The 14,995-nt window shown below is 44.5% G+C and overlaps 1 protein-coding gene across 3 annotated transcripts in view; it reads left to right on the plus strand.

Moving 5' to 3' along the window:
* Positions 1–14,995, plus strand: part of ARVCF (ARVCF delta catenin family member) — a 543,287-nt gene that overhangs the window by 297,592 nt on the left and 230,700 nt on the right. For all 3 annotated transcript variants that reach the window (XM_069961072.1, XM_069961073.1, XM_069961074.1), the window contains one exon: positions 6,016–6,081. The gene's annotated coding sequence lies outside the window, so the exon portion shown is untranslated. The remainder of the gene's footprint in view (positions 1–6,015; positions 6,082–14,995) is intronic.

Here is a 14,995-nt window from a genome sequence, read left to right on the forward strand (position 1 = left end):
AGTGCTTTGATCTCTCATAGAGATCTCTGCAGCATAGATATGCTGCAGAGATCCATGAGATAGGCACTCGTTTACTTCCGGCTGCTGCAGCCGGAAGTAAACGAGTGCCGAGCCGGGGACGGCGCCATCTTGGAGCGGTCCCCGGCCGGCTTCAGAAACGGATATCGCTCCTCCGGGATAACATCCCGGGGGAGCGATCTCCGCCACTAGACACCAGGGAACAGCTGAATCCGGTAATCGGATGCAGCTGTCATGTTTGACAGCTGCATCTGATTACTGTATTAGCGGGCACGGCGATCGGACCGTGCCCGCTAATACCTACGGTCCCGGGCTACAAGCGGCACCCGGGAATGCCGCGGTTCAGAGCGGGGTCGCTACGCGGCCCCGCTCTGAACGTCCTTACCGGCATCAGGGCGTAAGTATACGCCCGATGTCGTTAAGGGGTTAAAGGCAAAGTCCCACAAAAGTGGAAAACTGCAGTCAGACAAGAGGGGTGCGGGAAAATATTTAACAATGTAAACTTACCTATTCTCGTGGTAAGTATTTATAGGGGACAATGTATCAGTGGAGACTCTTGAGTGAGTACTCCATTGAATTTTTTCACTGATCTCCCTGAGCTCAGTGATTGCTGTGTTTTGTTGGTCTATATTTCATTGCCCCCTTTAGCCAGAATCCTAACTCCACACTGACGAGGGGCAAATACCCCGAAACAGCTGTCTGTGGATGGATGCCTGGCTTTGGTAAACCCTTGTCATGTCGCAATACTCACCACAGAGTTAGACTTTGACACAAAAGGGGCCACCTTGGTATTTTCCTATTTCCGATTCAATATTCGCAACCGAGTGGGACTTAAGGGGCTACCTATCAGGGTGGTTTGGTGATCTCCCCACTGGGAGGCACCCTGTGGCAACAGGCTTTCCTCCATTGGAGGGATATCTGGTTATTCCCATGTTTTGAGACTCTTAACTGAGGCTCTACTGACCCTTTTTGCATATTTAAATTTATAGGGGGCAATGTATCTGTGGAGACTCTTGAGTAAGTCACCGATCACTGGCTCTTTTTTGTCGCTGATCTCCCTGAGCTCAGTGATTGCTGTGTTTTGTTACCTATCCTCGTGCCCTCTAGTGCTGCGTGTGGGTCCCGCTGACAGTCGCCGGTGTTCTGCAGCTGTCCTAGCTGAGTGATTGCCTGCTCAGCCAATCAGTTAGGGTATGTTCACACTGAGCAAAATCGGTGGAATTCCAGGGCGGAGCTTCCTGCCGCAGAATCCCGCCTGCCTCAATGTCAAACATTGGGTCTATGGGAGGGGTTGTGCACGAGCCCTTCCATAGACACACTGTTTGACATTGAGGCAGGCGGGATTCTGCGGGAGAGAGTCCCGCTGTGGAAGTACGCCGATTTTTGCTCACTGTGAACATACCCTTAAGGTCCTATTAGACAACCTGATCATAAAGTGTAAATGAGCGCTGATCTGCTACATCGGCACTCATTTACTGAGAAATTACACGGGCCGACTATTGGGCAGCAAGGGTTGCACGGACATCATTAGCAATGTCTGTGCAGCCAGTGCCTTTAGTGTAAAATAGTAAAGTAGTTACTTACCTTACCATGTTCCCCGGTCTCTGCATATTCTGTTCCTGTCTGGTCTGGTCTCTGCACTGACAGGCTGCTCAGCCAATCCTTACCTGCTGTGCTGTCTCGGCCACTGCTAGATCGGAGCTCTTTTACTGGACCTATTAGACGGCCCGATAATTGGGCAGTAAGTGTTGCATGGACATCGATGTCCATGCAGCCCTTGCCCAAACACCTGATATCTTAACTCTCCCCGTTCCCGGTCTTCTCTCCTGTGCTTTGCATTTTCCCGGTCTCAGCGGCAGCCAATCACAGGCTGGGACCACCTCGGGGAGAGGTAAGGTATCCGGTGTTTAGGCAGTCGTTTGCCGTTGGCCGCGCATCGCTATTACACAGGACGATTTTAGGTCTGAACCTAACCCAACGATCGTTGTCTCTATAATACAGAGTGATAATCGCCCCATTTGGCTGATTATCACTCCGTGTAATGGTGCGTTTGCACAGAGAGATTTATCTGACAGATTTCTGAAACCAAAGCCAGGAATGGATGTGAAAAGAGGATGGATCTCAGTATTTCCTATATGACCTGTTCTCTGTTTATAGTCTGTTCATGGTTTTGGCTTGAAAGATCTGTCAGATAAATCTCTCTGTGTAAACACATCATTATAGGGCCCTTAGTGATTCCTAGTCTACGTTTCCTCCCTAGAATTTGCGGCACAATCGTATTTTCACAAGGTTCTGTTTCCCTGTACTCTTGGCTAGCAGTGCCTGTAGGCAGATGTATTCAGTAATCACGGCCATATTCATGATATTACAATCTAGTCGCCGATTCCTGTGAATGTCTGGATATTGTCATTTTGGGTAAATGATCTGTGTAATATTTGACAAGTCTGGGTCAGGCCTTCAGTTTACATTGCTAGCCACACAGAATAAGTTGCTGAGCTCATCCTGCTTCTGTGGGGCTTATGGCTGTGATGGACGTGTTCTAAGAAATGTAAGACTATGAAGTGAGCCGGTTGGCTGGCTGGGGACATTTAGTTATACTGGACTTTTTCATGTCTCTTTTTGTTCCATTTCAAAATATAATTGTCATTTAAAAAAAGTAACATATGGAACATATCATAGAGATGCGTCAGGGTCCAGGTGCTGACATCCCCACCGACCACCAAAACAAATGAGCAGAAGCTGCAAAACAATTATCTAGGAGATTGCAATTAGTTACAATAGGAAGAAGGGCAGTTTAACCCCTTAAGGATCAGACAAATTTATAAAAAATCTGACATACTGTATTGTAATTGTAGTGTTAATAGTATATTCTGGCCAATATCCTTATGATTTTCTTGTGAAAATGTCCCTATTTATAAAAAAAAAAAGAAAAAGGCAAAATTAGCATTTTTCTAACTTTACATTTTCTGTGGTGATCTTGCGGCTTAAATCTTGTCATAATTTTATTGCCAGGGTCATTACGCACACAGCGATACCAAATATGTGTACTTTTTTTCTACATTTATTATTTGCATTGGAGATATGCGGATTATGTGTATATTGTACTTTATTTATTTTTGTGTTTTTTTTTTTTTTTTTTATTTCATTTTATTTAATATGTTATTTTACTGTCCTACTAGGGGACGTAACTCTCAGATGATCTAATCTGATAGATAATACTTAAGTGCTGTTCTGCACTGCAGTGTATTAGGCTGGGTTAACATATATAAGTTTGCATCAGTTGCAGTTTTTGGCTAAAAAGTGACCACAACTGATGTCATAACTGATGCCAAAAATGCATCAGTTGTAATCAGTTTTTCTATCCTTTTTTTCATTAAAACTAATGGGGGGGAGCGCACAAGGAGGGGCTATATACTAATGGGGGGGGGGGCACACAGGGGGGCTATATACTAATTGGGGGAGGTCACAGGGGGGCTATATACTACAGGGGAGAGCGCACAGCTGGGCTATATACTAATGGGGGGAGCGCACAGGGGGGCTATATACTAATTGGGGGAGCTCACAGGAGCTGTATACTAATTGGGGGAGCTCACAGGGGGGGCTATATACTAATTGGGGGAGCTCACCGGGGGGCTACATACTACAGGGGGAGAGCGCACAGGGGGGCTATATGGGAGAGGGAGAGCACACAGGGGGGCTAATTGGGAGGTGGAGAGCGCACAGGGGGGTTATATACTAGAGGGGGAGAGCACACAGAGGGGCTATATACTACTGGGGGAGAGCGCACAGGGGGGCTATATACTACTGGGGAGCAACAGGGGGGGCTATATACTACTGGGGGAGCAACAGGGGGGCTATATGGGAGGGGGAGAGCCCACAGGGGGAGAGAGATGTTTATTTCTGTATACTGTGCTGCTCTTTGGCTGAACGCCGGAAGCCAGAGCCAGACAGCATGCGTCCTGCACGGCAAGGCCTCCGGTGCTCTATTTGTTAAAACGGGTGCGGCGCCGGAGCGTCGGTGCGTTAGGACACTGCAAGATGCGTCCTAACGCACCGGCGGTGCGGCGGGCACTATTTCCCCGCCGCATGTTTTGAATGGTCCCATTGAAAACAATGGGATCAGTTACATATGAGCACCGCTGCTCATATGTAAACCCGGCCTTACCAGTCAGATTCCTGTATTCTGCATAACTGATCAAACACTGCCTCAGGAAAGAGCCTGATCGGCTTCCGCTGGGCATCTGCAATGGTAAAAAAAAAGGAAAAATTCTCCCTGGAGTTAGGCTGGGTTCACACTGCATTTTTGCAATCCGTTTTTGCATGGATGGAAAAACGTATGCATTTGTGTGCATCCATTTTGATCGGTTTTTCCATCGACTTCTACTATAAAAAAAAAATCAGACCAAAACGCATTGTTTTTTTTTTAACCTACACAAAAACATAGCTGACCTTATTTTTGTGCATGTTAAAAAAAGGATACACACAAAAAATGCATATGTTTTCCATCCGTTTTTATCAAAAAACGGATGAAAAAAAAAAGGATTGCAAAAATATAGTGTGAACACAGCCTTAACTGTGCGGCTTGAGTCCCAGAGCTGCAGCGGGTTCCCAGCTATTACTGACCTCTCCTGTGCCCGTTTTATCCAAGGACATACCAATACGTCCATATGTGGGAACACACTGCACCAAAACACCCCTGTGACAGTCTGCTCAGCCAATCTTTGGCTGTGACACTGAATTGTTTCAGTCAGTGATTAGCTGAACGGGTGGTTACTACCGAGGCTTGACCTTGGCGGTGGGATCGTTCAGCAGGGTACCAGGAGACACCACTGGAGGACACCGAGGGACCATGCTTTTCATGTTGTAAATGGGGCAGCATGGTGGCTCATTGGTTAAGCACTGTAGCCTTGCAGCGCTGGGGTCCCGGGTTCAAATCCCACCAAGGGCAACATCTGCAAAGAGTTTGTATGTTCTCTTGTGTTTGCGTGGGTTTCCTCCCACACCCAAAAACATACAGGTAGGTGAAGTGCTGCGGAATCTGTGTGCGCTATACAAATAAGGGCAATGAATGAACATAAATGAATGTTTTTCATTGCTGGAGTATCCTTTTAACCTTTTTTTTTTTTTTTAAATCAGTGCTTACAGATACAGAGTTGAAGTACTGTAAGATGAAATCATAGGCCTTTCAAGGGTCCATTCACACATACAGGATCTGCAGCAGATTTTATGCTGTTCAATCATTTACTTACTGTACAATGATATCTGCAGCAGATCCTCTATTTGTGAATGGAACCTAAAGGACTTTTTTCTGTAGCTGATATTAGCACTGTGACTACACAGCCCTTAAAGTGACAGTTTTCACTTGTCAGGGCTTGTTACCCCTTGTTAGTAGAACTTTTATGGCAGCTTAAAGGGGAACTGTCAGCAGACAGCAGCAAATTCAAGTCTCTTACCTTCATCCTCGACACCATTCCCGTGTCATTTGTAGTGTAATCCTTAGCCTGGTAAGACTGTTAGGAGCACTGGGGGTGGGGGGTACCGCCCCCAAACGCCAATCTGGCTTACCCCAGATGTCTTGCTCCACTGGTTATCATTAGGGTGGGCTGGATGGGGGTGGATCAGTACTCAAGGGGCGGTAGCCCTGCCCCCAGTGCTCCAAACGGCCTTACTGGGCTAAGAAGACATACCTCCATCCTTAGCGCCCTGTGCCCACCAGGGAGCTGTCAGCAGGTTAGATTCGTCTCCCTTTAGGTTATAGGGAAAATAAGTAACCAAAAAAAGTTTAAAACTTTAGTCCTCCAAAGGTTTTTAAAGGGGTTTAAAGATGTTTTACATTATGCTTGGTAAAAGGCAAACTTACATAGACTTTAGGGGTATTAAAAATGAATCCCAGAACAGTATGAGCTAGATGAGTGTGATGATCTAAAATTGTTTTTTTTGGGGGGGGGGAAATTGAACATTTCCTTTACTGATTTTATATGTTTTCTTCTCTTACAGATAAAACCATAGCCAGGAAATGAAGAGTTAAATTATCAGCGGCAAAAAAAAAAAAGATAGAAAAAGGTATGTCAGTCTATTCTCGGTAATGGTGATGTGTGAGAATGTCTTCTTGCTCCTATTTGTTGAGATCACTGTGTTTTTTCTTTTAATTTTGCTTTGAACGCATTCTACGATATAGCCTCTATTTCCATTTTATGCCTCTGAAAATCTCGTTGGAAGAGCAGGTCATGGTGTCCCTCTTGTATTGAAAGGAACCACTTGTTAAAGTAAAAAAAAAAGTGCTGAAACTTTAAGCTTTATACTTTTGGCATCTTGTAGAACATTGTCAGGAAAGTTACTAGATAGATGGCTAGTTAGAAGCCTGTGCCCGATTTCCCTTTGCATACATTTTAGATAGACGTCTTATTTTACAGTCTCTGTGCGTTTCCTTAATCTGGATTGACTTAATCTGGGATAAGACCTGCTGCCATGGCATATTTCACCAAGAGTAGTTGACATTGTATACAGTGTAGGATGATGGGAAAGTGTATTTCTTTAATGATTCAAAGCTTTGGCTAAATGGATTAAAGGGGTATTCTAATCTCAACTAATGTAGTTATACCTGTAAGGGCAAATAAAATATTTATTGCAAATATATTCATTATAGCAATCTTGCCTCCTTCTCCTGATACGCTGCTCTTTTCCTCCCATTGTTGACAGCTTGTTGTCCAGGTTATTGAAAACCACTCTGCTGTAAAAGCATTCATCTGGCTGGTGTATATATAGCTGTAATGGAGATGTATAGAGATATTTATGAAGGGTCCAGCTTTGCCGTACCCCAGGGAGAAGTCGCAGATTCACCCCTTCTCCCTGGCGTACGTCTGCCGTACCTCTCACTCGCCTGTTGGGCGGGCAGGGGGGCACTGCAAAGTGGGGAGGAGGCGGGGCCTCCTCCCGCACCTTATTTATCATGATTTATGCCTACTCGCAGGTGTAAATCATGATCCAAAACTACACCTGCCGAAAGCAGGATCGCTATGAGACGTGCACCTCTTAGTGAATTTTGCCAAGGGAAAGGTGGTGGGGCCTAATTTAGGACCGCCGTACAAGTAAGCTTGGCTTGATAAACTCCCCTAAAGTGTATATACTCTATATACTTATCACAGATCACTCTTCTGCAAATTTGATAAAAGTTTCAAAAGCGAAAAACCTTAGATTGGCTTCCAGTGTTATTGGGAATACAATCAGTGTGTCAGATCAACAGGTTAGAAAATAGGCCGATAATATTTTGGCGTTGGAGAAATACGTTTTTGTTCCCCGTATGACAAGTTATAGCCAGTGCTTACTATATCGGTGACTTGTGATTTTGGAATACATCCATTCAGTGTGATTTTGAGAGATATGTATTAGATAGTGGCTACATACTGGGATATATATTATTATTACGGGGCACATTTATCAAGACATACGTTTTTTTGGCACAATTACTTTTAATTTTACTGTTTTTTTCCACTTAGTTAATAAGAGTTTCATTCCTTTAGATAATAAAGCATAACAGGCTAAAAAACCTACAACAGCTTGGAGCTATCATAGATTATTAGCCTGTTTGTGACTAATTCGGGGGCAAAAATGTATACATTTTGCCCACGGGGAGAAGATGCCTCCCAGGGCACAATGCTGTGCTCTCTCCTTGTCCATATGGCGCACAAGGCACAATGTGCTCCTACATGTTCACTGTATGTATTTCTCTTGTACTTCCAGTTTGTTGATTATTGTAATGATATGTAGATATTTATTTATTTATTCATGGGAAAATCTTTCTATAACAAATATGTAGGTTATTCTTTGCATATAATAATTTTCCAAGTTCTAAGTACGGTAAGTGCGGAGAAAAAAAAAAAAGGAATACAACCAAAACAGAAAGAGACGTATAGCAGGAGTCAATGCTTTCTTGCGCTCTGGCCGTGCATCTACATGAATATTTAATGGACATGGTTACTTCTTGGAATTGATGTTTTGTTTTACAGGGAACTAGTGAAAAGCTGTTACACAAATATAAAAGTTATGTTGTTTGCGGCTGTCCTCGCTCTCCCTGATCACTTATTTAGGTGCTGCCTTGCCAAATTTTTTATTTAACCCAGATTGCTGTATGAAAACACAGAGAAACACTGACATGAAGAAAGACTTGGGAATTTTAGCTGACAGACAATGTAACTGTAACAACCTGTGTCTGTCAGTTGCTGCCAAGGCAAGAAGATCATGGGGGGAATCGAAAGGGGCATGGATATTGTCATGTCCGTGCTTGATACGACATCAGTGCCATCCTCTAGTTATGACCTCTGCAACACAGATTAAGTTTTTGGCCTTAATATTCCGCTCCTAGTTTTTCAGTGTTCCTTTCATTTGTCTTTGCTTGATTTGTACGTTCCCCGTTTTTTGGTTTTTTCCTGCACTTACCTTTGCTTTTTGTCTAGTGACTGTGTTTGCTGTGCTATGATGGACAGGTCTCTCCTCCCAGTGTCGTACTGGCCCACCAGAGAACCAGAGAATCCTCCAGTGGGCCCCCATGTTGTTTCTCACTGATTCTTCATTGGTTGGCCCCCAGGATCATTTATTCTGTTGGGCCCTAGATACCCCAGTCCGACACTATCTCCTCCCCTGCCCTTGTGTGTTTGTTTCTGGCCTTTGGTCTTTGTTTCTCTGGCCTTATCCACCTTTTATCTTTTTAGCCGTCTCTGGCTTTTTGCTCCATTTACTTTGTTACTGTTTCTGGCTGTTTCCTCTGTTTACCTTGGTACCGTCTCTGGCTTTTTGCTCCGTTTACCTTGTTACCATCTCAGTTTTTTTCCATCACTTACTCTGTTACCGTCTCTGTCTTTTTCCTCCATTTACCTTGTTACTGTCTCTGGCTGTTCCCTCTGTTTACCTTGGTACCGTCTCTGGCTTTTTGCTCCATTTACTTTGTTACTCTCTCTGGCTGTTCCCTCTGTTTACCTTGGTACCGTCTCTGGCTTTTTGCTCTGTATACCTTTGTACCGTCTCTGGCTTTTGTCCTCCATTTGCCTGTTTCTATTGCTTCTTCTCTTTCTGACTTTGTACCTGGCTGCCTTCTTGGTTTTGACCTCTGCCAGTTTTTGTGATTACTCCTTTATCTGCCATCATTGTACCTTGCTCGCCCTCTTAGTTGCAGACTTGGCCTGTCTGACCATTCTTTTCCGTGTCCTGTCTTTTTGTCTTTATATTTTGTCTGTTTTCTTGCACTTGTTTCAGAGAAGGGACTTTAGCCCGGTTGTGGACGGGTGTTTAGGCAGGGACAGTGTGGGGGGTACTATCCTTAGGGTCCACTTGTCCTGTCTTCCCCTGGGCCCTGATGGATGCACATGATGAGGAAATAGTTCTACCATTGTACAAATCACTAACTGTTTGTACCCAAGGCTGTAACAAGAGTGAGGGCATGCTCTATGGTTAGAGGGAAAATAGGTTTCTGTACCAATATAGAAGAGGAGTTTTTACTTTGAAACTGTCTGCAAGATACAGCTAAAGAGTGCCCTCATATTGACTGTCTGTTCAGAATTAACAGTTATAAACTTTATAGTGCACACTGAGTAACCACGCTAACACAAAGATGGCAGCCAGTATATACTGTATATATTGGGTGCGTGTGTTCTTTTACTAAGACTCATGTCAGTACTTAATTGGCTGAGGAACAAAAAGAGTTACTTGCATAGCACTAGTGTTTACTTACATAAGCTTTAAGGAATGTGAACATCTCTTAGGGTTTAGAAGGTCAGCGCCATATTGTAATGGCCTCACTAAATATGCAAAATATGACATCCTTAGCAGGGATCAGAAAGGGCCTGGATACATTTCTGGAGTGTAGTAATATTACAGGTTGCCGGATGTGGAGTCGGGTATTTTTCTTTCTCGGAGGTAAATTGGCTTGTACCTCATGGGTATACTGTATATACCTTCCTGTGGATTAACACTGCAGGGAAATAGGCTGTAGTGGATAGAGGTATGTAGTTTTCCAGCCTTACAAAATCTGTTAGTACGCTACTATTTTAAAGCGAACCTGTACTGTCCCCCCCAATACTGCTGTTATAATTATGCCTGTCATAGGGATTGTGGATCAGACTGAGCCTTAAGGTCCTATTACTCGGGTTGATCTGGAGCAGCAAGCAAGCGATGACCTGTCAGATTAGCGCTCACTTGCTCCTTGTTTCAGGGAGATCGTCCGGGGAGCTCATAGGGGATGTGGCAATTAGCTGCCGCTACTCCTGTTACACGGGGTGACGGCCAGGAGACTATTGTTATCGCTTAACTTTTTTTCAACATGTTGAAAGACAAGGATCAGCTGGCTGATCGTTGCCTTTTAACACTAGCTATTACACCAAGCGGTTGGCCGTAACGGCCGATTACCGATTGGTGTAATGGGGCCTTTAGGGGAAATTTTCCATCTGTTATGCCCTTTTCTCCCTCTGTCCTATATGATCAACTTTGAGCTTGGCTCAGGTCTCGACAGTTGCAGCAGGTGCCTGTCTATCACTGGCTACTCGGCTATCACTGACATCCGCAAATGGGGCAGCTTCTGTGTCTGTGTTATCCGAGGGTGTAACGTATGTCCTTGAGAAGTATTACACCGCAAAAATGGACGTACAGTTACGCCCATGGTCATGAATGGGTTAAAGGCAGACTAACATCAGGTTAGAAGACTCTATTCTACCGTTATGTTTCCATAGAGCAGGAGATGCTGAGAATGAAGGTAATTTTTATTAACCTCATGCTTTGCTCTGTTTATGTTAAATATTTAGTTTAATTAATATGTAAATTAGGACTACCACCCTCAGTGTGCCAATCCAAAACTCCCTCCCACCCCTGCTCGTCAGTATTCATCCAGTGCTCTGCAGTGATGATGGACGTCACTGCAGTGCACCAAGTGTGGGCAGATTAGTGCACTAAGAGAGTTAGTCCTGCCCCCAGTGCACCAAACTGACTAATTTACATATTAAAGAAGAACTCCGGCCTGGGGTGATTTTTGGCAGAGTGCTGGGGAGGGAGAGGATGATTGATGTCACCTTCCCCGCTCCATCGCTGGCAGGGGCGGATTAACTTTACCATAGGCCCCGCGCCGTTCACCAGGCCTGTGCCCCCCCACCCCACTGTAACTATAGCAGCACTAGCGTGGTGTTCATAGTACAGGATAGATAATATCATGATGTCCTCATTTGTGCAAAATTGCGGTAAAAAAGCAGTGATTTTTTTGCAAATCATAGCAGAACTGTAGCCAGGAGACAATACACTACTGAAAGTATAAATCTTTTTGGGTGGCCCCGGACTACCGCCCGAAAAGGACCTATTATAATCTGCTACTGATCGCTGGTGGGACCCTGCTACGGCCGCTGACTGGCTGAGCTTGTCACGTTCCAGGCCCTCACTCGGGACCGGAGCTGTGGGATAGCGGCACCAGGGCTGGAGCGGGGGAGATGAGAGCATGTTACTTCTTTTATACTCACCCCGACCCGGAGTTCTTAATTATACAGAAGGTTTTGATGATGAAGGTAAGAAAATTACTTTCATCCTCAGCATACCCATCCCTAGGGAAACATAACAGCAGGTTGGAGTCTTCTAATCTGCTAATAGTTTCCCACCATTTGGTTATTTGAGCCTTTGTCACATATCGAACCCCTTCAAGCTGTAATAAATACACATCCTTTCCTGCTATATACATGAGGGTGGCTATTGTATAGTTACACAATATTGTATAGACTTAGACACAGTGCACACTGATATAACATTTGCAGTGTCTCCAGCCTGTTCTGTAACCGCATCTATTCTGAATTCACTAGTGCTCTTTGTTCTCTATATCTATATGCATGTAGTGTTAATGCAAATGTCAATGTTTTCCCCCCTCTTCTTACTCAAGTACGGTGCTGCATTAAGGAGTGCATGGAATCCTACAGCATATAAAGCTTTGTGTAACCTACAATCCTCACGTGCATCCTCATTCATTGGTAAAGTGAGAGCAGTGATACTGACAGCGAATACAAACATAATAAAAACAAATGCAAACACAATAAAAACGTGCATTAATGCACTGTAATGTAGATACAAATGCCAATATATATATATATATATATATATATATATATATATATATATATGAATTACTTTTTATAACTGTGTTAACAACATACTTGTGTAGTATGTCTATGTCTTGTGCTATCGTGTGAATGTATATGAAACTAAGGGACTGTTCTCATCAGGTTTTTATGTGTATGTTTAGGCTATGTTCACACAACGTATATTTTCGTAACACCACAGCCGTTGTACAACAGCCGGGATTATTACGAAAATATATGTTACCTTGCTGTCTATGATATCCCGGCCGGAGCGTAAACACATTACACATAGTAATAATCGCCGGGATCCCTAGCGGCGCCGCAAACAACTGACATGTCAGTTTTCTGCGTCCGCTATTCATTGAATAGCGGCCGCAGAAAACCCTGTTAGTGCACACTATGGAGCGAGCGGCTCTGGTTCTATAGTGCTGTGGGGAGTTCTGATGCAGGGGCGCATGGATGCGCCCGCACCAGAACTCTGCGGTGCCAAAGATCATCCGGCCAGTACTGCAGTACCGGCCGGGATGATCTTTTTAGAGACCGACCGTTCCGTGACATGGAACGGCCGGCCTCATACAACATGTGAACATAGTCATAGTCATTCACATGTCTGTAGAATTCCATCCGTACACGGACGGTGTTCTGCGGACTGGAGCTCCCAGCATCGTGATTAGTTATGATGTTGGAAGCTCCTAAATAGTTTAAAGGTTCCCTATTCCTGGTCTAGTCCATTTTAGAGATTTCAGGCACTGACATAAAAGGCACATTTTAGTGACAGAACCACATGGGTGATGACAGGTGATTTATGGAAGAGGCCACATGTCCTCTTTAAATTCATCATTGGGTGTTCTTTATACTATTCTAACCTGCTGATAGCCCCCTAATGTGCAAAGTATGTCCTTTATCTTCCACCTTGGTGCCGTTCCTGTGCAGTTAGTAGTTGATTAGCCATGGATTCAACTACTAACTGCAGAGGAACAGCGCCGAGGAGGAAGGTAACACACATACTGTCCTCCTCGGCGCCCTGTGCACATTAGAGGGCTATCAGCAGATTAGATTAGTCTAACCTGCTGATAGTTCACCTTTAAGACAGTATAACCCCAAACCTGCATCAGGTTTTTTTTTAATTAGAAACTCTTTCCTAGAGTAATTCGTCAACAGGACCGTCCATTGGCACAAAGCAGCTTTTAAAGTTTGGAAGGCGTTCTCTGCCTCTGTCTTCCAAGTCACCATTATTGACTTCATGTCTTTTGTTAAGTCAGTCAATGGAGCTGTAATTGAGACTAAAATTTGGCAGAAGCCTGTGATAATAGCTAACAATGCCCAGAAAAACCCTAACCTTTTTTTCCTCTTTGCTTAGTGACATGCATTAAGTGACATGGTGATACACAGCCTCCGCAGCCTTTGTGGTCCACCTCTGTAAACTACATTTTTTTATGCTCTCCTCTCTTCCTTCAGTCTGTGTGAACTGTCCTCCAGGGATTCTCTCCCCTGTCCACACTTTGAGCTGGTGTGTAACACTCCTCATGTTGTTATCCCTAATATTAACTGACGTATTTTTCCCTATGTGGTAGCTAGTCTAGGTAGGTCGTAGGTGCAACGGTAGATGATAGTGGAGCCACTGGACCACCTCAAGTGATGGTGGAAGCTGCACCAGGCAGCAGAGTCAGAAGGCAGGGTGGACTTGCTGTGGCAGGGGACCCCCCCCAGATCGCTACCCTTGGCGTAACTAGCTTACGGAGGCGACCAAGGTGTAGCGTAGTGCAGAAATGTAGGACAAACTCATTGTCAGGGAAGGTGGCATGCAAACAAGGTCAGGAAGAAGGCAAGAAGTCAGAGACACGGAATAGACAAAACCAAGCTAGGGAACACTTTCTCTGTAGGCAAAAAGCACTAAAGATCAGGCAGGGGAAACAGAGAGGTTGAATAAGCTGGAAACACCAATTAATGGGCCGTTGGCCCTTTAAATTTTACAGAGATAGTGCGCATGTGGCCAGGGAGGCGGGGACACACACGCCAGTCAGCAGAGGACAAGGAAGGACCAATTAGGATTAAGCAGAACTGCTGGGGGCCAGACCCATTAGTACATCCGTGCCCCCGACACCCGGGACGCGATGTCACTTGCAGGGGAAAGGAGCGGGAGAGCTGGGAAAACAGATGTGGGACACGGCTGCAGTTGTGACAGTAGGAAATAGATTATTATTATTTATTTATAAAGCACCTTTGATTCCAGAGCACTATACAAGTGATAGAGATAACAAACAGGAACATTACAAGATCAAAACACAGACTAGTACATGGGGAAAGAGAACCCTGCCTGTGAGGACTTACAATCTAAAATGGTATAACTTAAAGGAGAGCTCCAGCTAAATCAAAAAACACAGTGCGGGCAAGGGGCGGGGGAACATAATAAAGAATGCATATTTACTGGTTCCTGGATCGGATATCATTTTCTCCCGGCTTCTGGTACTTCACATCCTGGGGGAAAGTACCTGCTTAGCCAATCGGTGACTGTATCTGTGTCCTGCTGCAGTCACTGATTGGCTGAGCACGGCATACATCAGCAGGGTCGGGACATTGCAGTAGGGATAGCAGGAGAATGTCGGCGAGGGTGTGGGAGCGGGGGCACATCGCTGTAGGGGCACAGGAACTGGTAGGTATATATTTTTTCCCCTACTCCCCGACCCCAATATATATATATATATATATATATATATATATATTTTTTTTATCGCTGGAGTTCCCCTTTAAGCTACCATGTACTGGTAGAATGTAGCTTATTATAGGGATTATTTATATGTATGTGTATGTGTTTTCCCCTAGCCATGGTTCCCAGGAACCCTGAGGTTACAGAACGCAGCAACGAAACCTGTAAGTTT

Source organism: Dendropsophus ebraccatus, chromosome 3 (assembly GCF_027789765.1).
Source record: "Dendropsophus ebraccatus isolate aDenEbr1 chromosome 3, aDenEbr1.pat, whole genome shotgun sequence".
Taxonomy (NCBI): Eukaryota; Metazoa; Chordata; class Amphibia; order Anura; family Hylidae; genus Dendropsophus; species Dendropsophus ebraccatus.